The sequence below is a fragment of the Fringilla coelebs genome (assembly GCF_963513975.1).
Source record: "Fringilla coelebs genome assembly, chromosome: 4".
Lineage (NCBI taxonomy): Eukaryota > Metazoa > Chordata > Aves > Passeriformes > Fringillidae > Fringilla > Fringilla coelebs.
Window position 1 is genome coordinate 11,167,800 of NC_140032.1, and position 26,104 is coordinate 11,193,903.

General features: G+C 42.3%; 1 protein-coding gene across 1 annotated transcript in view; it reads left to right on the forward strand.

The window, feature by feature from the left end:
* Nucleotides 1-6,204: 6,204 nt before the first annotated feature.
* Nucleotides 6,205-26,104, forward strand: part of AFAP1 (actin filament associated protein 1) — a 110,170-nt gene continuing 90,270 nt past the window's right edge. Inside the window, exon 1 of the mRNA XM_084204245.1 lies at nucleotides 6,205-6,296. The gene's annotated coding sequence lies outside the window, so the exon portion shown is untranslated. The remainder of the gene's footprint in view (nucleotides 6,297-26,104) is intronic.

Consider the following 26,104-nt stretch of genomic DNA (forward strand, 5'->3'; position numbering starts at 1 on the left):
TGTCAAGAACTATAACTTTTTTTTTTTTTTTTGGGGGGGGGGCAGTGGGAGAGAGGTGGGGAAGACGAAAATTGAGAATGTCTTTGACTTTTTTTATTACAAATCTATATTATGCTGATGCCTTGCTTGACCTAACCTCACTCTTGCAAATTGCTGGGGTTTTTTTCCATACAAGTGGACATGATTCTGAACTCTGACACGAGTCATTGTTATTTCTACTGCTATAAATTTTTTTCTATTAACTGATAATCTAGAAAGCACCATGATTGATAGCAAATTAAATAACTGAGGTTGTTAATGGTCTGTCTGAACTTCCTTTCAGTGCTCTGACCTGGAATAATTCATTTGAGAAACAGGGTTAAAACTCTTCATGTCACTTGACAATTTTGCTAGTCAGACTTTAAAAAAAAAATTCTCTCAAGGTATGGATGTGGAGCATAAACACTTTGAGCTCCCCATTTTTCCCAGTTTTACACTAGACATTTTTCATCTGATAATTAGTTTTTTACAGATGGAAGTGCCAGGGAGACTGTATGAATTGCTGTATAAGGATCAAATTCTTCAAATTGCATTTCTTTGTCTTAATCCCTTTTTTCAGTATGATAACTGATTATTTTTATAGTGCAATAAAAATAATATAATAATCAAAGATTACTGAAATCATTTACTCCATTTTAAATGGCATAGGAGACAAATACAGAATAGAAGCTAAAATTTGTCTTTCAATGAGATTCCATTTTTGGCCCAGTGTTGCTTGAAGCAAGGGGCCCAGGGGCAAGAAGCAAGACTCAGTGGAAATCCCCTATTGTATTCAACTTTAATATAAAATCTAAATTTATAAAAAGTAAAATTACAAGAATAGGATTTTTTTCAAGTTAGTAATACCCAAAGGCAGAGCTACTTTTCAGAGATTCTGAGGGTTTAATATGCATTTAATAAAAGGATGTTAGCATAGTATTTTGAAAATGTCAGTAACTAAATGCTAATCCCACTGAAATCACTGGCGCTCGTACCTGCACCAGAGCGCAAAGGTCAGGTTATACAGAATTTCTTCCCAAACTGAAATCACAAGGAAGGATTGTTTGCCTATGTTTAGTTCAAACAGAGGAATATAAGTGGAAAGTAACTATTTTTACCTGCACAAGAAGGTTCTATAAAATGTATATTCTCTTTTTTTATATATTCCTTCCTTTGTCCTGATTCAAAATTAAGAAGCTAATTTAAGGTATTTACATTTCTGTGAATTTACTTGCAGATAGTTTTGTTACACAGATGACCTACCTGTGTGGAGAGTAAAGAGAGGCCTGTGCATTGTAGAAAAGCAGCATAATCCCTGCTCTTGAAGTTTCTATAATGCACACTTTTTCAAATTTGCTTTTTTGCACAAAGGTGAATGGCATTTCTGCTTTATAAGCCCTTTTGGGACATATATGTACTCAGCACTATAAGATCCCTGAAACAAATTTTTCAAGTATATCTAAAATATAATTACTTTTTCCCCCAGTGGATCTGGAAATTATGTGGGACCCAAGAAGAAATAACTCATGATACTCTTTTAAAAAAATCAAAAATATGCTATTAGGTTCTTAATAGCAATAGATTCTGCTGTAACAGGATCACAGTATATGATAAGAAAGGGAAAAAGACCCTATCTTTGTCAAGAGTTTTTTTTCTATTTGTAAAATACGTGTATTTCTAGTCTGTAAATACCTTGAGTGTCTGAGACAACTTCAGAAACAGTGATGTTTTCCTTACTGAAAAATTATGGTTTCAAATTAGAACAGAAGATTTCTGTTCTAAAAAGGCATAACTTGCCTCCTGCTTTTGAAATCCTGCCATCAGTATGTTTTACTGAGGAGAGTGGCAATTGCTGCACTGTCACTCCATCTCTTGACAGATTGCACAGTATTTTTGCCTGCTTTTCGCTCTTCCCTGAGACCATCCTGGCAATACAATACGAGGGCAGGAGGTGGGACACATCAGGAGGCAGCTGATGCTTGCTCCAGGGAGCCTGACCTCCCCTGCCTGACACACCAGTGTCACAGGGCAGTGTGGGCTCTCACATGAAATCAACATTTTGCTAATTCTAGGCTTTTTTTTGTCTGCTCAACCCCCCTTCCCAGAAAAAGAAAACAACAATCCAAAGAGGTAAATTATTTTACAGTCTTTCTGATACCAAATATCAAGAACACACAGACTTTACCTTACAGCTATGATTTCACTTTAAGGTACTGAAAATAAAGAACATAATCTTGTACAGGCACCCTGAAAGGTTCTACTGAAAAGTATTGAGCAGACTTTCAGGGAATACCAGCCATCACTTAGAGCACCCAATAGGTTTTCTTACACTTGTTTCCTCAATAGGATGTTGCTGAGTTTTGGGGGCCTCTAACTAGTGAGTTGTCAGGGTATGGACTCAGTCCAAGGTGTATTTGAAGTGGAATTGAGTGTATCTTTAAAAACTGACCCATACTTCTAAATGCCTGAAGTACTTTTTTCCTGCCTTTTTACATTACTTAAGTGAGCCAAATCCAAATTGCTTGGAGTACCTTACAAGACATAAATCTCCACAAATGGTTGGAGATTTTTTTTCAAAAAAAAAAAAAAATAGATGCCTGTGTTTCTCAGATTTCATCCAATGTTGCTTTTCCAAGGGGAAAAAAACCCCCAACCTTAAAATATGCATAAATAACTCTTTTGAGCACATCCTAAAGATGATAAATATGGTCTGTCATTGTCATGACTTCTCTGTTTCAACACACTACAGATTATCTGATGGTTAAAGTCCCAGTTTTGTAAACAAGTCTATTTGGATACCTTACTGCTGGGACTACTTGACTGTTTTATTTTTCTTTGCTCTGTTTATTTTCTTTCTTTTTTTTTTTTTTTTGTGATAACCAGTGCTAAGAAGATTATAGGAAGATTGGGGAATCCCTGTGACTAAGCTTCACCAAGTCCTGCCTAAAGCTTGTGAAGATTATTTCTACAGTAATGAAGTTACCCTTGATAGAGTAGAACTTAATAATGAATTATTGAGAATAAAGACAGTTTGGAACACTGCATGAATATTTGGTCTTAAAGCTAAAAAGTGCTTTTTGAAGCTGGAGGACATGTATTTCAAATAGGGACATTTACACAGATTTGCTTTCTGCTGCTTTGTGTTAAAAGATGATTAGTTTAAGAAGTTTATTGGGTGCAAAGTATGACGTACAGTTACTGTGGACCTCAGATTTCCTATTAATGATGTGACTTCAGTTTCCCTGCAAGCAATTCCTTAGGAATCACTTGATTTATTTTGATGATATTGTGTTCTAGGTGAGTTATATGCTGTTCTTTTTAATTCTATAAAATAGAATTTGTATTTCAGTAGTGTCATTAAAGATTCATGGGGAAGAAATTCAATGAATCACTAAATTGTATTTTGCAGCTGAAGTAGCTTACAGAATGGATATGTACAAATGAAAAAGTGGGGGAGAAATGCCATTTTGAAGTGTAGCATTGTGAAAACTAAAAATTCAAATAAGAAAAAAGGCCTTTTGAGCCCTTCATCCTGAGAGCTTGTCCATGAGGAACAGCTTGTGCTGTCTGATGATTGTCTTTATGATAGATGGCCCATTATTTGGTCCCTATGGAGTTACCACACAAGACATGAAGTCTTTACCACTCTCTCCAACAGCCTAAGGACAAACCCTTAAGTTATCTCGCTTTCACATCTGACAGAGGGCACAAAGTGCTTATTTTCCTGCTGGTCTTGTGATGACATTCTCTGATCTGTGCTTCTCTGTTGATTATCTTCCTAACTTCTTCAGGACATTTCTGTGGAAGAAATACTCTGAAGTGTTGCTAGAACCAAGCACTCTGTTTACAGACCACAGAGTGTCTTAGGGCAGGGAGAGGCTGAAGTGTCACTTAATGTGATGTGTGCATTAGAAATAAAAAAAAACCAAAACAATAAAACTAGATTGGTAAAGCCAGCAAATAATGGAAGTGCTCACTGCAAGCATCCAAATCAATGGTAGTGCATGTGCCACAACAGCCAAGGGCTGTGCTTTTACAGCAAAGTACTGGATTGTTCTCCCTAGAGATCATATTTTACAGGTCATGATACAAATTAAATAGCTCTAAGAGAGCAATAGCTGCAAGCAATTGAACCATGGAGAAGAGGAGCTGCGGTTTAATTTTTTCAAGACCAGCTAAGCACTTTACTATTGCCTGAAAAATCACTACTTCTAAGTACTCCAAGGCTCGCCCTGCCAACTCTCAACAAGCAGAATACAAAAAGGCAGGTAGGAGCAGGCTGCTGCTGTAATAGCTCATCCAGTAGGCAAGTCCTTCCCTGCCCATACCCAAAGGCATACAAGAAAGAGAACAGCTGAAAGTGAGATTTCAGGCTAAGTAATACTTGTTGAAAAGGTTGGGCTGTGAATTCAGCTCTCCTGTTTTAGGCTACAGAGATCTCATGCAAATCCTAAGTGGCCACACAGTGTACATGCTGACTAAATAGAATTTTCCCTGGTCAAACCTGTTACCTTTGGTATGACCTTCTTGGAATGACTGAGGATGATGAAACAGGACAGAAAAGCCAGACATTAAACCTGGCCAGAAGAATCCAAATTTTATTGATCAAAATTTAATGTGCATAACAAGTTGCATACTCTATGGTACAAAGTAACCTACAAGCTTGTACAGAATTATGCACTTGCATGTCCAGTGCTCCCCAAATATTTCTCACAAGAGCACACTTGTGCATCTAGCTGAAGTTAAAGAACAGGAGTTCTGACACCCAGCTGGACTAATGACAGAGTTGCCTTAAGTAATGTTCTTCCTTTAGTGACATTCTTCTGTGACCTCAGTTTCTGTATGGACAGGGAGGAAAAGAAATGGATTCCTCAGAGTTGGAACGTTTACCCAGGTTGCCCCTATGTGAGCTTGCCCTGGTTCAGCAATTTTGTTACAAACCGAAGCCTGCAGGTTCCATCAGTATAAACCGTAGTCTCACCTTGATTTAGATCTGGCTTATATTAAGCTAAACTAAGATGATGGAACCAGGTGTTAAATCCATGTTGGGTTTGTGCATGATTTCACACCATTTCAACAAAAGGGCTTAAATTTTAGATAAATGCAGACATGCTCGTTATGCCCCAAACCCATGTTATTCCTCCACTGCTCAGCGCTCAGGTCACAGCATCTCCTGGGCAGGAACGGGGAGGGCATGGGCTGCACTGAGGCCCCGCTGTGATATCTCAGTATTCCAGCTTTTACTCGGGGAACAAGCCTCCGGCTCCTGGTACGCTTTACTCTGGGGCAAGAAGCCCAGGTTTGATCTGCCAGCATCTGCTGCTGCGCACACCTGCCCCATCCTGCCCCGCACCAGGGGCTGCTGTGCACACCTGCCCCATCCTGCCTTGCACCCGGGGGCTGCTGTGCACACCTGCCCCATCCTGCCCCGCACCAGGGACTGCTGTGCACACCTGCCCCATCCTACTCCATCCTGCCCCGCACCAGGGGGCTGCTGCGCACACCTGCCCCATCCTGCCTTGCACCCGGGGGCTGCTGCGCACACCTGCCCCATCCTGCCCCGCACCAGGGACTGCTGTGCACACCTGCCCCATCCTACTCCATCCTGCCCCGCACCAGGGGGCTGCTGCGCACACCTGCCCCATCCTGCCTTGCACCCGGGGGCTGCTGCGCACACCTGCCCCATCCTGCTCCATCCTGCCCCGCACCCGGGGGCTGCTGCGCACACCTGCCCCATCCTGCACCATCCTGCCCCATCCTGCCCCGCACCAGGGGCTGCTGCGCACACCTGCCCCATCCTGCACCGCACCCGGGGGCTGCTGTGCACACCTGCCCCATCCTGCTCCATCCTGCCCCGCACCAGGGGCTGCTGCGCACACCTGCCCCATCCTGCCCCGCACCAGGGGCTGCTGCGCACACCTGCCCCATCCTGCCCCGCACCCGGGGGCTGCTGCGCACACCTGCCCCATCCTGCCCCGCACCAGGGGCTGCTGCGCACACCTGCCCCATCCTGCCCCGCACCAGGGACTGCTGCGCGCCCCCCCCGCCTTTGTTCGGCTGGCTCCGCCTCGGCGCTGTCCCCTCCCCGCGGGGCGGGCCCGGCCCGGGGGCGGTGGGAGCGGGCGGCTGCTCCCGCCCCGCTCGTCCCCTCCCCGCTGTCCCCTCCCCGCTGTCCCCTGCCGGCGCGGCGCTGGCTGCGCTCCGCGGCAGAGCGGGGCTGCGGGAGGAGCCGCGCTCGGCCGCTTTGTGCCGGCAGCCGCCGCAGGACGGCCGCAAAGGTAGGAGGGCTCCGGCCCCGCTCGCTCCCCGCCCGGCCCGGGCAGCATCCCTGCCGAGCTCCGCGGGCGGAGAGGGAGCGCGGGAGGGAGGAAGAGGGAGGGGAAGGGCTGGATTCAGGAATGGGCTTTTTCAGCCGCTGCTCCGCTGCTTCTCCCGGCAGCCCCGTGCTAGGAAAGCTGTGGGTTTACTGGGGAAAAAAAAAAAAGCTGAAAAAATAATAGGAAAAAAAAAAAATGTCTCGCTCGTTTTCTTGGCCGGGAGCAGCACATGGAAAGAGCGGGGAGGAAACCCGGTTATCGGGCGGTGGCGGCCCCTGCCCGGGCTGTAGAAGGGCAGGAACCCGGCCGAGATCCTCCGGAGCACAGCCTCTGTCCGCCATCCCGAAACTCGCATCCCTTCCCGGGAAAGGCACCGGCCCCGCAGCCGCGCTGCTGCTTTGTACCTTTGCGAGCTTCCTTATTTTCTGCCTTGTGGGGTGGGCAGAGGTGGTCTCCCCGCAGGCTTGGCCGTTTGATCTGTTTCATCATAGCCGAGAGATTGCATCATGTTTCAGTCCTGGAGTCAGTCATGGCACAGGCGAACAGAACCATCTTTCCAGATCCATCCCCTCGGCTTCCCGGGCCGACCCCCTCCTCGATTTCCTGTTGCACGGAGGTTCGAGCGGAGGAGCCGCCTGCCATTGGAGGCTGGGGGGACCGGTCACAGCGACGTGGTTCGATTTCTTCCACTGAGAGGTTTTTTGGAAACTCGAGTTTGTCGGTCCTACGCGCGGTATGTGCCTTGTGTGGAGGGCTTAGGGAAAACTTGCCAAAGATTTAGGCGGTAGGAAAATAATGGGCGGCAAAAGAGCCAGATAAACTGCCAAAAGCGGGAGTCGCTCCGTAAGCTAAAAGCTCTGGAGTGGCAGGAGACGAGTGGATTCAGGCAGGCATCCCTCGGCAACCCAGGCATTCACCTGCCCTAAAGGGCAGTGCAGCTGAGTAAATGCTCACTCTGAAAGGCAAGACAAGGCACATGTGAGAAACAGAAGTATTAAGCTCATTTCCTCTCTGGATCCTTTATGATCATTTTGATGCAAACACTTGGTGTGCCTGTGCCTGTTCTGTTTATTGTATTACTGAAGTTTGCGGCTGAGGTCCAACTATGAAATGATAAATCTCAAAACCAGAGAGATGCAATTAAATCATGTACTTCAGTCTAGGGCTTCTTAAGGCGTCAGATTCTGCTGTTCTTTGTGCATCTCTTTGTTTTGTTCCATAGGGAAAAAAATGTCATGGCACAGCTTGGTTCAGTTCTCAGAGGTATCCATAACAATTAATGATTATTCCATAACTAGTGTCTCGCCCTTGCAGGTGCTCTGCTACTGTTTGCTCCAAGTGTTACAGGGCCACTCTTTTCCGTTCATGAAAACAATAGTATTGTGAACCTTTTTTTGTGTGTGCCTTTCTGAGAATGGTCGGTGCAGGGGCACAAGGGAGCAGCTTGGCAGGCAGATGGATCTATCCATCAGTGCTCTCGGATGTGGGCACTTGGTGCCTTTCCGTCATCCCTTATGCCTCCTGGCGGTTTCCATGGGAAGAACTGCACAATTACTTTCTTGTTTTGAACAAACCATTTTTCCTTTTAGAACTGGTGTAAAAGAAGAGCAAATCTACATTCGAGCAAGAGGGAGAGTATCCTGTCATTCTGGGGCCATAGGGCCCCACATGGGTTTAAGAAGAGTTTGAAATGGATTTGAAAAAGAAGGATCTACAGTTTTCTTTGTGTGTCAGCCAGTGATGGCAGTGACAAGCCGGCAAACAGAACAATGAGCAGATACTCACTGCCTTTGGGGATATGTGGCATGTTTGGTGTTTCCTAGGAAATTTGTCATCAAAAGTCAAAGTGTTATGTTGTGTTCCTGTGGCTTGGATAGATTTTTAGATGAAGGGATTTGGGAGGTCTGTGGGGTTGGAACTGAAGTATAGAAGCAGTGCCAACGAGGACGGGGTAAAATGCAAGACTTCAATAGATCAACCTAGATCACACAATTTTAAAATTTTACAATCTTAGTGAAGGATGATTTTCCTTTTTCTCTCCTGAAGTTCTCAGAGTTGAAGAGATACTGTCTGAGACATAAAACCCAAAAGCAAATACTGAAGTCTCAGTGGGACAGGCTGTATTTGGTACATGTATGACGAATTAATTGTGCTGTTCCTTTCCGTGGTGCAAAGACAACTTGCTGTAAGACCAGGAATTGTATTGCCCTGCTGCTCGCTGCAGTCTCCCTTGTGACATTGCCTCAGGACAAAGAGACAGCGGTTCAGGGGTGGTTGATGCTATCTGGAGTCGACTGATTTAATTTCCATGCATTTTCAAAAGTTTCTGATAGGTCAGTCAGGGCGAGTGTGGTATCCAGGAGCCCGCCTGGTTAACTGCTTTGTTCAAAGCTGTGCTCTTTGTTTCCTGAGGAGGGGTTGAGGAGGAAGAGGAGGAGGAGGAGGAGGAAGGGATGTACTTTATATTCATTTGCAGATCTCCTGCTGAGGTGGGAGGGTGGGATGCAAGAACTTGCACCTCCAAACTCCTGTACAGCTTAGTCTGCTGTGTGCTGTTATGGGTTAGTCATAGTAAAGTGTACTGTGGCAATTAAAAAAAAAAAATTATGCATCCCTTCCAGCTGTGCAGTTCAACTGGGTTTAGGTGTGAATGACACCTAGCTACTGGTATGGTTCTGGCTTCCCTGACTCATCACTTCATTGACAAATAGTATTTCATCTGGTATAGAAACTCTGTCTGGGCTGGGCAGCTGACTGGGTTACACACTCAGTATGTATTATTCCAGATCAATGTAAAGTTTTATTAGGCTCACAGTTGAACTCCTAGTAGTCAAACCCAACAAGATTAATAGAAATGTGGAAGTCAGCCTGAGGACTGCAGGTACTGTGAACTCTGAGCTTTTAGTGGAGGACTGAAAAAGCCAGATCTTGAATGTACTCCTCCATCTGTAAGTGTTGTCTAGTTTTAGGAATTAGTTTTAGGAATTAGTTTTCCTACTATGAAGCACCCCAAGCTGACCTTAGAGCAATTGAAGTTTTCAAGACCATACCAGATGTCTTTTTGGGGAGTGTCTGCATGAAGCCATCCTGAGAGCAGCCTGTCAGCCCAGGATGAGCAGGTAGGAAGGCACGTAGCTGCAATGGCAGTGACCCTGAGCTCAGAGTGCAGGGTTACACCATCACAGCTGTCTCACTGAACCAGCCTGTCCATGCACACATGAAGGTCTGCCTTTTGTAGTGCTCTAAAACACTTTGTGTAGATTCAGTTGCTCTTTACTGGATGATCTTTCAGGCCCCTCCAAACCCAAACTCCTATGAGACTCTGTGATCAGAAGTTAACTCTTGACTCTCCAGGTCATAAAAGACGTGCTGCTGTGACTAATGGTAATCAATAGTGTTCCAGGAACATAACTTGAGTTTGTGCAGTGGGGGATATCTCATAGCAGGTAACAGTCTTTTGGGACATAATCTCTATTTTCCAGAGAAATGGCAAGTAATTAAAACCTGGATGGCAACACTGCCATCAGGTTCCCCTTTGCCATCCTGGCAAAAAGTCAGCCATGAGTCAGTGTGCACAGTAAGGTTTGACTGCCAAAGGTGCTGAGCACCCTTAACACAGCAATGTCCAAATGAGCTGCTGGTGGTTACCTCTCTTAGAGTATGCCTTGGAGAATACAGGAGTCTGTGAAAAGGATAAATCAATATCTCTTTTATATTTTGCCAGTATTCATCAAGAAACCTAGGAAAGAAACTCCTAAAAGTATTTATCAGCTGGATCGTGTATAGATACTGTTTTTTACTTGTATTGGTATTTTAAAATTGATTGTGTATGTTTAGCAGTAAAAGGAGCAAACTGATAGACACATCTTTTCTAAATCTCTTTCCTCAACTGGAAAAGGAAAAAAAAATCAATGTATTATTCCTCTTATGGTGACATAGTAGTGGGATTTTTTAACTATCCGGAGGATTCCTGCTGCCAAGATCTCTCTGCCATCAGCTAGTTTTGAGCTGAGTGATAAAGACTGTCTTTCTCTAAGACAGATGTTGGTAATGGCCTTACTGTGCCAAAATCCTCGTGAGTACAAAATGCTGTATAAAAATATTTCCATCCATTAATAGTGAGTGCCAGAAAAGAGTACACAAGTGGTTTCAAATTTAATCTGTAATGTAGCTGATGTCTCAAAGATAACAACATCTTACCCCCAAGAAATACAACACTGTATGTGAGGTAATTGCTGTGAGTTACGCTGAATATATATTATTCATTAGGGGACTGTCATTATATCATGCTTGTGAATTCCCCAAAGTCTCATATCAGTGTCCTCATGACATCTCAACATCTATGGAAAAGATGATTTTGGTGTCCCACTTGACTGACTGATGCTCTGGCTTGCTAGTAGCCACTTCTAGTGAGCCTGCTTTCCTAGTTCATTTAAAATGAATAGACTTCGGGAAAGGAGCTTAGTTCATATATTCACATTATCAGAGATAGCACTCCCTCACAGGGAATATGTAGTGGTATGTTATCTCAGTTTTGCAGAAGAGCAAATAGTAAAAGCTCTTTCATGCGTAGCTTTCATGCTAAACTACTCTGCACTGTCTTCCAAGTATAAAGGCTCAATATTTGGCCAGTTGCTGTGGATAGATTTTTTTTTTTTCTCCATTAAAGGATGTTTAAGTATGTCTTTGAAACTTATCTGGTCTCTCATCAGTTACACATGCTTATGGTATTCCTGTTAGAAATTGGAAGAGAGGAGAAGGCAAGGTAAGGACGGAATTTCCCTGTTATTGGCAATTAGCGGATCCAGATTTTATTTTCCTGTACCATTTTTGCCAGGAGCAGCTGCAAAGGGAGAATTACACCGTGACCTTCACAGCACTTCCTAGTGCCATCATCAATCAGATCTGGCAGGAGCTTTATCACATCTATCAGTGTGGCTCATAAGCCACATGCTGTCTAGTCTGGGGGGAAAAACAAACAAACAATGGGAGCTACTGTAGGGCTTGTTTAAAATAAAACAACCAGGAGTGAGCTTTTCCCACGTGTGCCAGCTTTGTAGGCAGATTTCTGGTTTTGCCGTGTGCTGTTGGGCTGATTAATAAAAGATGATTGTAAAGCAGTGGAAGAGATTTTCATTACATTTCAATGGCACTGGCAGCTCATTCACAAGAATGTGAATTGCAGCTTCAGCATTTCTCAGGAGATGCTCTTCAGTCCCATTCTACCCCTCAGCATTATTTTCACAAAGGCATTTGTGCAGTTAGATTAATTCAGGTGTTTTCTACACAGGTAAATATTACAGAATCAATGTTTTCAGACCTCTCTGATTCCTATATGAAATAACATAGCTTTCTCAGATTAAGTGGTTTGCTATATATATATATATATATATATATATTTTTTTTTTTTTTTTTTTTTTTTTTTTGGTGGGATCATGTGTGCCTTTGCAGGCCACTCTAGGTCTCTTCGAGGCAAGTTCATAATGTAGCAGCCAAGGTCAGGAGATCAGCAACAGCATCTCCCTTTTCAGCATGCAAAACATTATTAATACCCTGTAAGTAGCTGTTTTGTTTTCTGGTTGGTTGGTTGGTTTTCTCTATTTACCTTGCTCTGATTATGGAGTTTTACTAAAATTTAAAACATTTTGTGTTCTTACATTTTTTCATTGTTACACCAAGTTCACTGCCATTTTCAAATTCCTTTGCTCTCCTTTTCTTGCTGTCTACAATAGATAAAACTTTCTTGCTTTGCTTTCCTGTGCTCAGTACAGTGACAGTTTGACAGGTTGTCACATTGTGCCTGATTTGCTTGCAGGCACAGTGCTTGCTGACAGGGAGAGCAAGAAGGGGACAGGCAGAATTGCTACTGGATGTGTAATTCTAGCTGCCTTCATGGTGATATGTTTGTGTGTGTATGTGATATATACAAATGAAGATGTACATGTATATAGATAAATAAAGAGTGTGTATAAGTGTAGGTGATATGTTAGAGCTGCCTGTTACACAGGTTTTTGAGAAAAATGATAATGGCTAATAGATAAATAAATGTACTGTTATACTTTTGAGTAAAAGATTAAGGCCTTGAGCTTCAAGCTGCTGATGCTGATTGCCAGCAGCAGGGTGTGATCTGTAATTTCAGTGGTTTTAACCAGCCAGTTCTTGGCAGAAGCCATCTTGGTACCAGATCAGGGCAAGGAAGTTTGAAATGCCATATGAAATGAGCAGGTGCAAGGAAAATGCGCATAAAACGTGAAATACACTTAGCAAAAGGTTATGAACTGGCTAGCTGGTTATGGAAATAATGACTTTTGTGTTTTTCCTCAGTGTGTGCTGTGTCATTTTGACAGGTTTTATAGCCCCAGCTGCTGCAGTGGCACTGGGCAGGGCAGTGGCTGCAGTGCTCGGTCCCTGCTCCACAGACCAGCAAAGCCTGCCCAAAACTGCGCTGCCTGGTCTCCATCTTCTGCTTCTAGCAGCCAGGCACCATGCACCAACACTTGGTAGAGAGGTTTTAAAGAGTCCAAAGCCATGAGCCATCCCATTTCTGCAGCAGGATGAGGAGGAGAGGGAAAGCTGCCAGCAGGAATTGGTCTGAGATGCTGAGTCCTGTGTCATTGTTTGGGGGCTCCTGCTTCAGGGGGATGCAGCAAACCAGCTGGCTGCCTGCTGCAGGTCAGGCTGCACAAAAAGACATGGTTTCAGCCCTGAAGACAAGGTGGGCAGTAATGAGGAAGTAATAAAATGGCAGGAGTTAAAATAGCAGATAATGCAGAAGGCAGAGGGATGAGTTCAGGAGCAGGGCTGCTGGGGGTCACCAGGGCAGTGGTGGTTGGGAGCTGAGCTGCAGAGGGGCCATGCTGGTGCTGTTCTGCTGCTGCATCTTAGCATAGATCAAACATAAAGAGACTGCCCCTTGGAGAGTAGGATTTATTAATGTAATGCAGTCCATGCTAAGGAATAGAGTGAAATACTGGATTTGTCACTGGCTGTAAGAGATCAGGCTGAAGAAAGTAAATACCTGAAAATGTTAGGAAGCTCAGTGATTCTAAGCTCTGTTAATACAGAGCATTAACAAAAGAATACCTGTTGGAAAATGAAAAGATCTGGTTCTTGGAAGGAGGAAGAAGTGTTCAGAGTGAAGAGCTGCTGAGAATATACAGAACTCCTCTCCTTGCCTGAGCCCTCTGTCTGCACCATGTGTTTGTCATTAGCACCAAGAACAGCTGAGTCTCCTTGGAGGGGGAGTGATGGGTGCATGGTGGGTCCTTCAGGAAGAACCTGGAGAGCTGAGAGGAGACAAGGGGCTAGGTCAGGCCACAGCATTTTGTTTTGAGCTTAACAGGAATGAAATCCACCCTGAAGAGTCTTGGGGAAAATTCTGGATGAGGGCCAGTATGAATAATGCTGAGTGCAGATGGGTGGGACCCCACCTGGTTACAAAAACAATCCCATTTCCAAGGTTAGCTATTTCTGCTGAAAAAGGGGATATTTAACAAGTACGGTTTCATTTAAAAGGAAAAAAAAACAGTTGGGGACCTTAAAAAAACAAACCCAAATCAAAAAATCTAGAAGTCTCTCACTTCAGAAATTAATGAAAACAAGCCCCCAAACATGCAGACAGCTGAAAGTACACACCAAAAACCTCAGATAAACAAAACAAGTGTCCTCTGGGGAAAGGAAGAGTTGTTCCCTCTCTGGGAAAATTTGTCTGTTCCTGTGGCTTGTGAACTTTTCATCTTCTCTGGGACTTTCTGCTGTCCTTGGTTTGCTTTTTTCAGCTTCTTGGTCTTCTTTCCCTGGAGCCTAGAAAAGTGTTTATGCAAGCACTAGACTTTAAGTAAATGAATGATGAGTGCTGTTTCTCAGAGGTTGGTTTTGGACCAGACTTGTTTAACTTTTTGTCAGTGACAAGGGCAGTGGGATTGAGTGCAACTCAGCAGGCACTGGCCTCTACCCCTGCAGCTTGTGGCCATCAAGACACCTTTCCCCTTGTGACAGCCACATCCTGAGCATTATTCCAGAGCTAATCTGGAGCAAACTGTATTCAACACGCCCCAAAAAATGCCACAGTTAACTTCAGTCTGACTCAAGTTTCCATTAATCTCCAGTTGACTCCTGTTCTGTCTGTCTGCAATGACTGAGCCTCACAGCCTCTCAACACAGCAATTTCCTTCACATCCCTTTGGATCTTCCTCTTTATTGTTGTTTGCAAAACACTGAGTCTAGATTTTGCATAAGTGGAAAATCTTGCTGAGAGCTGTCCCCCCTTTGACCTCATTCTTTTCAGATCTCTCATTTTTCTGTCTTCTTGCTTTTAGTCCAACTGTGTAACTTTTAAAAGTGGCCTGAGTGTAAAAAATAAGTTGTAGTGAAGGCTTGTGTGTAAAAAGGGAAGGCAGTAGCTCTCTCTACATCCCAGGGGCTAGTGATATGTGTGTGGAAAGCCCAAATGACTGACTGTCCCAAGAAGTGACTAAAATACTGATTAGATTCAAAGGAAAGCAAAAGCTGCCGTGAAGAGGTATGATGTTTGGGGATTTCTAGACTTCCTCAACTCTTTTTAAATCCTTCAAGAAAAAATTGTTTTTCTACCACAATTACATCTTTTAAAGCATTATGGAACTACCTCTGCTGTTGCACTTGGGATTCCAGTCTGGTTTATGGTCAGCACACCCACAGGCTCTAGGATATAAGTGCAAACTCAGATTGCCCTGAAGTTTATTGTACTTTATGGGAGCAAAGGGTGAAATCCATCTTCAAGATCTGGGGTCATTTGGGCTAGGTTTCCTAACATACCAGCTCTTACAAAAAACCCAGCTGTTCTGGGGTTTTCTACCAGCTTTAAAGAAAAACAACCAAATAAAGAAAAAGTACTCTGCCAAACAGGGATCAAACCTTCTCTTGCTTTGAGTGTGCTTTGAGTCGTCTCAGTCTTTGCACTGACACCAGTTAAGTTCTTCTGCTTCAGGGAGGTAACTTGGAAGCAGCACTTGTGAGCGAGTCCAGGCCTTTCCCTGCACATTGCTGTAGGGAAGGGCTGTTTCCTGCTAAGCTCTGAGTGTTTCCCTCTGTGAGATAGGATCTGAACAACCCAGAGCAAGACCTACATGTAAATAATGTGAAAATAAAGGCACATGAAACGATGCTGCTCTCCGAGGTGTGATTGTGGAGCAGTTCTTGGCCAGGAGGCATCTCTGGGATGGCCCATCCTCAGCCAGGAGCACAGGAGACAGCACAGCAGCAATGTGCTCTTTCCCAAGCTGTGGTTTGAGCCCTGTGGAGAGAGCAAAAGAAGCAGGGCCCTTGCAGCAAGTTGTCATCAGTGACTTATAAAGCACTTGGTACCTTAGAGCAGCTCTTTATATGTTAATAACTCATTAAAATCTAAAATTAAACTCATTAAAATCTAAAAATTAAAATCTAATGACTTCATGAAATTGGACAGGCAGTAGGAACTGGAAATGGCAGATGTTCAGGGTGCAAAGGGAAGGAGAGAACCCACAGGCTGTTTGAATGCTTGAAAGAAATGCATAATAAAGTTGTAAGGGTTTTGGTAAACTGGTCACTTCTCTCATCAGCCCTGCTAGTGCCTCAGCTCTCCTGAGGTTTCAGTACAAACCCACAATCTTCTCTGAAGTGCAAGGAAGGGAGAGAACATCTAAGAATCCTTTAGCATCTTTTCTGTTTATTTGTGTTGCCACCCCTGCTTTTTAAACTTTCTTTTTAACTCTTGCAGTGCTAGTGAGTTTAGGAACACTCCTAAATTCTGGGATAAACAAGCTTTTATCTACTTTACCTGGAAACCTTTCTGACATAATGCCAGGTGTTACATCCCTAAGACCTTTTGCCACAGCACCTCTGAACTGTGGTTTGCAGGGGTTACCTCACCTGCCCCTTGTGCCAAGCAGCCTGCAGCAAACATCTCACCTGCTCTTGGACACTGTTTGCATGAGTGGTGCCACTCAGTGCTCTGCTGTTTGCTATTGAAATTACAGCCCCTGCCCTTCTCCCAGGGAGCCTGCAGAGAAAAGCTGTGCAGGTTTTCTCACTGACTTGGGACATGCTGAGCCCTCCACATGTATCTGCACTTCTCAGCTGTGAGAGCTGACCATCCTGGATCACTGCAGTTCATGCCAAGATAATCCTTCCCCTGTTCAGTTCAGCTGCATGCAGAACAAGAAGTATCTGCATCATTCCAGAGGGCTCTTAGCAGCTCTAGGAGGGGTGGGATGAGGCATGGCTCTGTGTGTACCAAAGCACTTCATGGGGCTGTTTTGTTATAATCAGTAATAAAGAGCATTTTTGTGGAGTTCAGTAATATAAAAGTAATATGGAGCAAGTGCACCTTGTGATGAGAGTTGCCAGGGTGTAGCTACATAAAAAGCAGACAAAGAGCTTGGCAAGAAGGTTTTTGCTTGGATTGAAGAAATTGTTATTAGAGGCATAATTCTTCAAAATCCTAGTTGTTGGACCATCTGAAGTAAGCCTACCTAGGAAAATATTTAACTCCTTTTGCCACTGTTTCTTTATTAAAGTGAGAATTTCTTCATGGTGAGATTTTTGTAAGGAGAAAACTTCACATACACCAGTGGAAGTTGTCCAGAGCAGAAGGGAAAAATGCTATTTCAAATTGTTAAGTACAGAATTAAAGGCCACCTGGAAAAAGAAATGTTCATTGGTTGCTGATTTCACATGTAAGTGCATTTTCTTCTGGAATTATTATTTATACTGTAGTAAACCCAATGCCGAATTAAATAATTTTATTCAGTTTTTAATTTGGCGTTATAACCAACTGATGTTTCTTCCTTCCTGTGCTTAAGAATTAACATTCTTGTCTACAATAACTCTTTGTCTGCCTGTAGGCAAGTGAATTTTTGTCATTGACTAATACCAGAGAGATCAGGGACTTGGGACCCTAATAGTAGGACTGCTGGGAAGCACTGAACTCCAGCAGAGAAACCTTTGAGTGGAGAGAATTGAGAATTTTCATTGTCTGCTGCCATGATCTTATTTCACATTCTGCTTGTCTGCCAGCTTGTTACTGTAGTAAAAAAGATTACTAGAATCTGGACTTTTGAAATTCCCATTATTTTCCTTTCTTTATCTGATCACACCATGGAATTGTGTCACTGAATTAAAATTCTGACAGTGGTAGACTTTGTGTCCTGGATGATTAAACATTTTGTCAGCATAAAGTTGCATGGTTTCTAATTTAAGGATCAGAGGGCTGCATCCCTTCTGCTCAGTGTGAGGGCTAAGAAATAGCATTACTAACCTAGCCAAACAACTGTAAAATGTGTATGAAGACTAGCAAGTGGATTCATTTGGGTAGTTTCCTGTTGCCCTAGCTTCTTTATCTTCCAGAGGGTTTTCTCCTACCTTCTTCATATGTGCATTCATTTTCAGAATCTCTCAATGCAAGAACTGTGTATAAAATGTGCCACTGCTCTTTTGCCATATAGTTATTATAGGATTTTTACTTGTTAGATCAGACTGGTGTCATTTTCCAGATTAAAAATAGTCACTTCTGAAGGGAAAATTTAGAATGAAGTATTGATTGTAACTGATAGCTGCTTTTCCAAATGATCATCTATCAGCATCTACTCATACAGGGCACTTAGCAACACAGAATGGCCTTAATCTAGCTGCAAGTCCAAAGATGACAATATATCTGCTGGACTTGAAAAACATTAAACTGGTTTGTCTGCACTCTTCACTTGAAAATATCCTACCCCAAAACAACCATATTAGTTATTGTTTATGCTTTTGTTTGTTCTTAAGCAGCAGTCTACCCCACACTGGAGGTATTTTGGGTCCACCTCTGAATGGTACCCTATCCTTGATATATGACTTTTGCCATCCTTTTTTTAGCCTTGCCTTACTCTTTGATTGAGTACCTGTGTCTGTTGTTAATTTTCATTTGTGATGAGTTTTGGATAGGGTCAGCATCCTGACAAATTACTTTGGAAAACAAATGGGGAGCAAGTGTCCCCATTGTAAGAAATGAGACCAAGGTCCTCCATCATGGAGATAATCAGTCCCTCAATATAGAATGTTGCTGATGGGAGCTTGTTTGGGTCTCTTTTCTTATCCACCATGGGTAGAAGTTATGTAGGGGATTTCATTTCAGATTACTTTCAATCACTGTCCCTCAAATACAGAATGCAACTTGACATGTGCAGCCAATGGCAAAGTGAAACAGAGGACAACCAACTTGGATTGGTTGATTAAAGATGTGAATGATTGCAAATAGTAATAAGATTTGTGAAATAAGATGCTTATCTAAATCAGGTGTAGAAGAGCAGTAGTGGGATCCAGAGGGGTACTAAAGGGATATTTAACTGCATTATTCAGTGTACTCTGGGGCTGGAACTAAGTTGCTACAGCTGAACTGGCGTTGGTAGGTTAGGAAAAGCAAAGGTGTACTGAGTGCAGTGCAAGTCCTGCTTATCGGTGGGACTGGTGGGAAGAGGCTTGCTGTTTGTTAAAACCATTTTCACTGTGTTTGTGCTGGCCTGTCAGGTTTGCTGTTCTTGATAGATGAGTGTCAGCTATGAGCCAGAAGTGCTTTCTTTCCATCCTCCCTTTTCTTTGGACACTGGCATGAAATCTTTCCTTTATACATCACATCTGTTATGTTTTTCATGTTTTGAGGTGTGGAGAAAGAGACCATGATGAGTCTGTGACAGGAGGAAGCCAAAGTTAAAGTGAAATGAGAATGCATTTTTATGAAGTTATGTTCCATTTACCAATTTTGAAGATTAGCATTTGGAAATGTGCTTCTTAGCTGAGGATAAACAGTTTGTTTTAATCTATTCACATCTAAATTAGGACTCAACTACTGGTACTTGCAAGGCACTAAGAAAAGCACTCACTCAGACCATCTGTTGAGAAAATGGGAATATGAAACTGTCATCGTATGTTCACAAATCCTTCCTGTCCCTGGTGCTTTAAGAGCAGCCTCATGTGAATGCTGAGTGAGTCTGAAACTGAGGAGGCTCTGTGGGATCTCCACTGTGGCTCTCTGTGGTGCCAGTTAATAGGTCCTTCAGAAAATGCAAGTCTAGCTATTTCTCTCACTCCTGTTCTCAGCAAAATTCTTTGAGTGCTGTTAGAAGATGACATGAAAATAATAAATAATAATAGCACAAGTTAATATATGTGAGCATAACCTATCATTAAACAGCTTTCTACCTATGTATCAATATGTTACTGTAATGAAAAAGCTCTTTTCCACTTTCATTTTAGTAAACATGGGATCAGATTTCCAAATGAAAGGCGTGTGAAAGCTGATAGGCACTTAGACTGAGATGCATTCTGCCTGACTTGAGCCACACATGGCAGAGCAGGTCTACAGCTGAGTTCCTTCCCAGCAGACCTTCTGTACCATCAGGGAATGCAAATTGGCTTCTCCAGGATGTGATTAATCTGATCTGTTCTAGACATCTATTTTAGGAAGACTGAATTTCTCCATTGACTGTGCATTGAGCCTAGGGCAGCTAGCTGAGATACAGATGACTGCTTTGTAAGCACTGGCATTTAGTCAGAGCAATGGCACTGCTAAAGCTCAAATGGCCTGCCTCACCTTTCAACCCTATAAAATGAGCAATTCTTCTGAATTAAAGGAATTTATTCTGGAGGCTTAAAACAAGACAATCATTCTTTGCATTTGCATGTAGTGTACTCCTACTTTGGGTTTAGTTAGTGCTTACAAAAAGGTCTGTCCCAACATCTTTGCATGGCTGTTTCAGAGCTTTGATGGCTTATGGTATTCAGGGAAAACATCTTTGGAAAGAGACTGGAAATGCAGGAAGGATGACAGAGACAGATTCTCAGTAAATGAGGTTTATGATATAAAATTCTTAGTGGGGTTCTTCTGGGCATTGCTGTATAATTTTAGTTTCCTGATGTATGAGTAGTTTGTCATTTTGGTCACATAGAAAATTATTTGCATACCAAATGTGAGTTCATTCAGCTGTGAGATTTTCATTTAGGCTGCTGCTCTCCATGCCTAACTAATTAAGATGCTGTGCATTTGAGTAACTTAGGTTCTTAATCTCCAATAAACTAAGAATAATTAGTTTTATTGCCACTGTTTAAAGTTTTAAAACAACAAATAAAAGTGCCATCCAAATTAAATGTTCTCAAGGCAGGAAAAGAAACTGATTGTGTAGTGGCTTAGAAGCCATCACATGGGAAACTACAGATAGAATTTGGGAATTTTTTTTTCCTTGAGTCTTTGAAAAAGGTGCACACTAGAGATTGTGATTTCTGGGAAGTTGAAGTGTTTGGGTTTAACTGATAATTTAGTAATCTGTTTAAAGATGAATCTTACATTTAAACAATATCAGGAATTTGGGATTTTGATAGGAAGCCCAGGGAGGACCGGTGGCTTTGATTTCTTTCCAAAACCTGATTCTTTTATAAGTATATTTCAGGTTTGGCCAGGAAGTATAGATATGGATAATTGAGAAATATTTCATACGGAGATTTCTTCAGCGGAAATCTCTATATGAAATACAGTATTGTAAGGTGATCTCCTTAAAGGCTGCTTTTTAATCAAACTCGGTTTGGGTTTTTATTATATACTCTTATCATGTTACATATTTAATACATTTTATCTAATTATCATTCTGAGGTAGTGTAATAGAGCAATAATTTCCATAGAATGTAGAAGAAATTTAAATAGAGATGACTGGAAACTGTAAACCTGCAACAGCACTCAAATGACTCCAATGGGAAATGAACACCTATAAAAATGGGTTTGCCCATGAGATGCAGTCAGGCAGAGTTCATTACACATGTGTGCTTGCATTGAATCCAGTGGAAAATTCAGAGAGTTAAATATGTCTATTTCCATGCCAGAAGTCCCAGTGGAGCTGCAGAGCTCTGAAGGTGCAGAGCGCCTTGTGAAGCTCCTTCATTTACCCAAAGGCAGGCAGTGCACACAACCCATGTTCTCTATTTCTTGTTGATATTTGTTTACTGATATCAGCCTTTGTCTGACTTCTTGTTGCTGTTTAAGTCTTAAAAATAGTTCAAAGACTTAATAATAAGCTCAAGGTATTTTTGTAAGGAATGTAGTTCTTCATCACTGCTGCAGGCTGAATAATTGCAGGGTGTACATGTTGCTTGTATGGTAGGTGACCTCCCAGAAAGATTCATTAGTGTTTGGAACAGGATGATTACTCCTGTATTGTTTTACCTAAATAGTTTTTGTTGAAAGAAAGAGATAAGTTAAATATTATTAGAAGTTGGAGAGGTAGAGTGTATTTTAGAAAGTGCTGTTCATAAACACATCACATTCACTCAGTGCAGACCACCACGTGGTTGCTGTTTAATTTAGGCAAGTGTCCATTTATGTGTTCATTACAAGGGCTTGTGATACATTGAGCAGCTGGAGTTTTTGTTAGCTTTTTATATTAACCAGAGAGACAAGGTGGAACTAAATGTGAGCCTTGGTAAGTACTTCTGTGCTTTCTTCAAAACTGTATCCTAGATCCCTAGCAAAATACCACACCGTGCTGCAGGTGTTGGGAGGAAGAGATCAGCTGTAAATGTATTTACACAGCTCTCCTTACCTTTCTGTCCAGAGAATTGCTGATTTCTTTGACAGTTAAAGACTGTAAGTGCAACAAAATGTAAAGGACTGGGTGGGGATTAGGGATTTTAAGTGCAAGGAGCAGCCCTCTGGAGATGCCTGCCTTTCAATATTGGCCTCAATTTAGAAGAAATTGGTTTCTACTGGCAACCATATAGCACATAAGTGCTTTTACCTCTTCACTAGGATATTAACAAATACAACCTTGGATAGCATTTCTTGACTTAAAACTAATTTGTAACTAGGCTTCTCCCCTGCAGAGTAGTGAGGTGTGACCTAATCTAGTGAAATGTATTGCAAGTGTAGTTCTGGAATAAAGCCACATATTGTCCTACAGGCCTACATTGAGAGAGGCTCTCTGTTGCAAAATGGTGGAAACTTCTAAATTGTTTAATTCAGGCAACCTCATTTGCTGATCCCAAACAAATCTGGGGAAGATTGACCCCAGCTTCTTTATAGATGGCTAGCTGGTACCCATCACTCCTTTTGTTGCTATTGTGATATTCTGCACAATATGCTTGTATTTATCTCTCTCAGTATGTTTATATAAATATAAATATAGGTATGCACTGGTTGTTCTTGTGTCAGTGGAGAATGCCTGAGAGAAGCCATGCTGTGAAAGGACTCTCAGATCTGTGTCTCCCTGGACTGCCTCGTCCCTGGCACTGACATTGCTGCGTGACACACATCCCTGGGTATCATCAGGGGACCTGAGACTTCTCTGCTTAATTTAGGGAAGCTTGCCCACTTTTCCTAAACCCTGGTGAGAATTTTCAGCTTTTCCTGAGCTGTTGGATTTTGATGTAGAATAGAAGTACCAAGTAAACTAGGTAGTGCTTCCAATGCTGGATTGGTTTAGCTGAGTGGGAGCTGTGGGGTAGAAAAGATTCAGGAACTTAAACTGTGTTATGGACAGCAGGTCATATATGAAAGCAATACATGCATTTATACATGTATTATATATACAATATATAGAAATACTAACTCATTGCAGGGGAATTGTGAAAGCCTTCGGGAGAGATTTGTTCCTATTGCTTCTGATGCATTTCCATTTTTCTCATAAACTGGAAACCCCAGCTACCTTTCCATACTCCATCCTTAAAGAGTATTGGTTCTTTCTGTTTGTTTTTTGTTTGAGTGTTGGGGATTTATTGTTTTGGTTTTTTTGTGGTGATGGTGGGGGTTTGGTGGGGGTTTGGTTTTTTTTTTTTTTTTTTTTTTTTGTTTGTTTGTTTGTTTTGTTTAATGCTTTCATTTGCCATACTGCTTGTGGATTTCAAAACCTTGCCTGAAGGTATTTTTAAAATTGGTCACTCCTCTTGGTTGTCACACTTCAGCACAAATCAAAATACTTGTAAACAATTTTTCCAATAAATATCTTTATTAAATTCATCTTACAGTATGAGTGTATGTATGTAGTCGGCTTCAGTAAAGGTTGAATAATATGCTTGAATCTACTTTTGAGGAAAAGAGACTGTAGTAAGAATTGTAATGTATTCAATTTCACCTGGAGGACAATGTCCTGAGGGTTAAAATACATCAAAAAATTAAATCATTCCCTTTGGAATGTGAGATGTGGATGATTGTGTGCATTCCTCTGCTACAACTTTTGCTTATCCAGTTGCACTCTCTTCTATTTAATTATCAGGTAGGAGCACAAATCAAAAAATATAAAAAGGAAATGGTAGTTGTGATAGCGCGTTGGATCATTATTTATGTAAGCAAATATGGTCTCTACTTATGTTGTATTTATTGACCTTAAACCAGATTTCAGAAGGCAAAATAAACAATGTCCCTAATGTAACACATGAAAGGCTACAGCACTGCTTAACTCTTGCAGAATTACTCAGAGTGAACTTTCCCACTCTTTTCATAGTTGCTTTGTAGTCTTTAAAAGCACAGGGCTGCATTGTTACCAGAGAAGATAATGCTTTCCACATAGCTGCAGGATAACACCCCTGCTAGGAATGCACTGCCCCAGGGAGGAGAAGGCTAAAGGTGAGCCTGCTTGCAGCTTTTGCTTTCATTTGAAAATAATTATGACATTTGGGCTGTTGGTGTCATTGCCTCTGATAATCCCAGCAGGTTAGAGCGTCTGAGTCTGTTTCACATGTAACACACAGAAGTATTTTGCGTATGTTTTTAATAATTACCATTTTTTCCTTCAGGTGTTTTTCCTTCTGGTGTTCTTATGCAGCCCCAAATTTCTCTGTCTGAATCACACATGCTCCGAGAAGCTGAGCATACTGATACTAAAACCAGCCTTGTTTCTGCTCCCACATAGCTACTGAGTCCTTCAGGTAAATCAGGGAATCCCCTCTGGAACAGGGGCTGTAGTCTGAGGAGCTGGGAGGGAGCTGCAGCCTTCCTGCCATACCCTGAGTGCCCTACCCAGGGGACAGAGATGTTTTCTCCCAGCATTTGTCCCCTGGTAGCTGTCATGCTTCCACCCACAGCAGCACGGGGGTAGTCTCCTGTGTACATGTACAGCTGTGTGGGGATAGATAGAGAGATAGATGGATGGATGGATGGATGGATGGATGGATGGATGGATGGATGGATAGATAGATAGATAGATAGATAGATAGATAGATAGATAGATAGATAGATAGATAGATAGATAGATAGATGCATGGATGGATGGATGGATAGATAGATGGATAGATGCATGGATGGATAGATAGATGGATGGATGGATGGATAGATAGATACATACATAGATGGATAGATAGATAGATGGATGGATAGATGGATGGATGGATAGATAGATACATACATAGATGGATAGATAGATAGATAGATAGATAGATAGATAGATAGATGTACATTTTTACACACACACATATATAGGACTACACCATGTGCAGTGTTACCATTGTGTGACATCTGCTGTTTCACAGTGGCTTTAAATCTAAATGTAGGCTGCTGTTACAAGATGTGACCCAGCTCGTTCTCCCTTCCTTGCTCTTGCCCTGCAGAGACACCAACAGAAGCTCTCACTGGCACGTGGTGAGCTGGCTCCATGCCCTCCTGGCTCACCCATGGCCCAAAAATGCTAATTTTGGCCCGAAGGAAGTCATGGAAATGAGGGATCAGGGATGACATCAGTCCCTCTCAGCAGCAGCCTGAGTTAACTTTTTGTAAAACCACAGCTTTCAGGAAAGGCAGGGATGAAAAAAGAAACCCAGAAATAACCATCTGATTTGAAATACCTACTTGCACACTCGAGTGTGCCTCTTTCACTTGTACAGATTGCACTGAAAGTCATCTCAGTATCTCAGACAGTGACTCTCCAGTTACTGTTTTCTCAGTGTTGGTGACTTGTTTCAGGAGAACATCCAGCCTGTCCTGAGGGACAGCAAGTTCTCTAATCAGGAAATAGTTAAGATGAAAGCACCCTGCAACCGTCTTGGAAGGGGGGGGGGAAGTAGAGAGGGCATCAGCAGGAGCTTTTTATTTACATTCAATTGTGCATCTTGTCCTCTCACAGAATATATGATTTTATCTCATGCCAGTCTGCAAAGAGAAGTAGGATGAATACCTATGGAATTTAAACTTATAACAATGTCAGAATTACCTTTTGTCCTGACTTTTCCAGGTTTTTTATTATTTGCATGATATGTTACAGCTACTCTCTAAATTAAACTGCTACTCCTTGACATGTATCAAAGAGATTCCCTAGGAACTTGATTTTTTTCCACTAAAATTTAAGTGGAGAACTCAACATTATTAGATCTAAGTCTTTAATGAGGATCACTTATTTTCTGTGAAAATTGTATTTTGTTTATATTGAAAATTTATTGTATAATTTTTTTATTGTATCACATTTTCTGTGAAAAGTAAGAAGGAAGAAAAGGAGGCTCTTAGGACAAGCTCTGCACAGACTTCTTTACTGCTGAGCCTGTCAAACCCTTGGTTAAGAGCTCTGGTGTATCCTTCTTGGCCAGCTGAAGTTAATTCTACCCATGCATGGCTGAGCTACTTATGATTCAGCTGCTGAGCTGCTTGGCATTCAAATACTAACAAGAAACAGGGATCTTTTGCATTAGCCTGACTCTTCCAGGCACAGTGGCTCAGCAGATGAAATAAGACTGGTTCAGCTCCCCTGCATGGGGAGGAGGGAGAGGGATATCCTTGGCAGCTGTGCCAAGGTATGTCCAAACCCTGA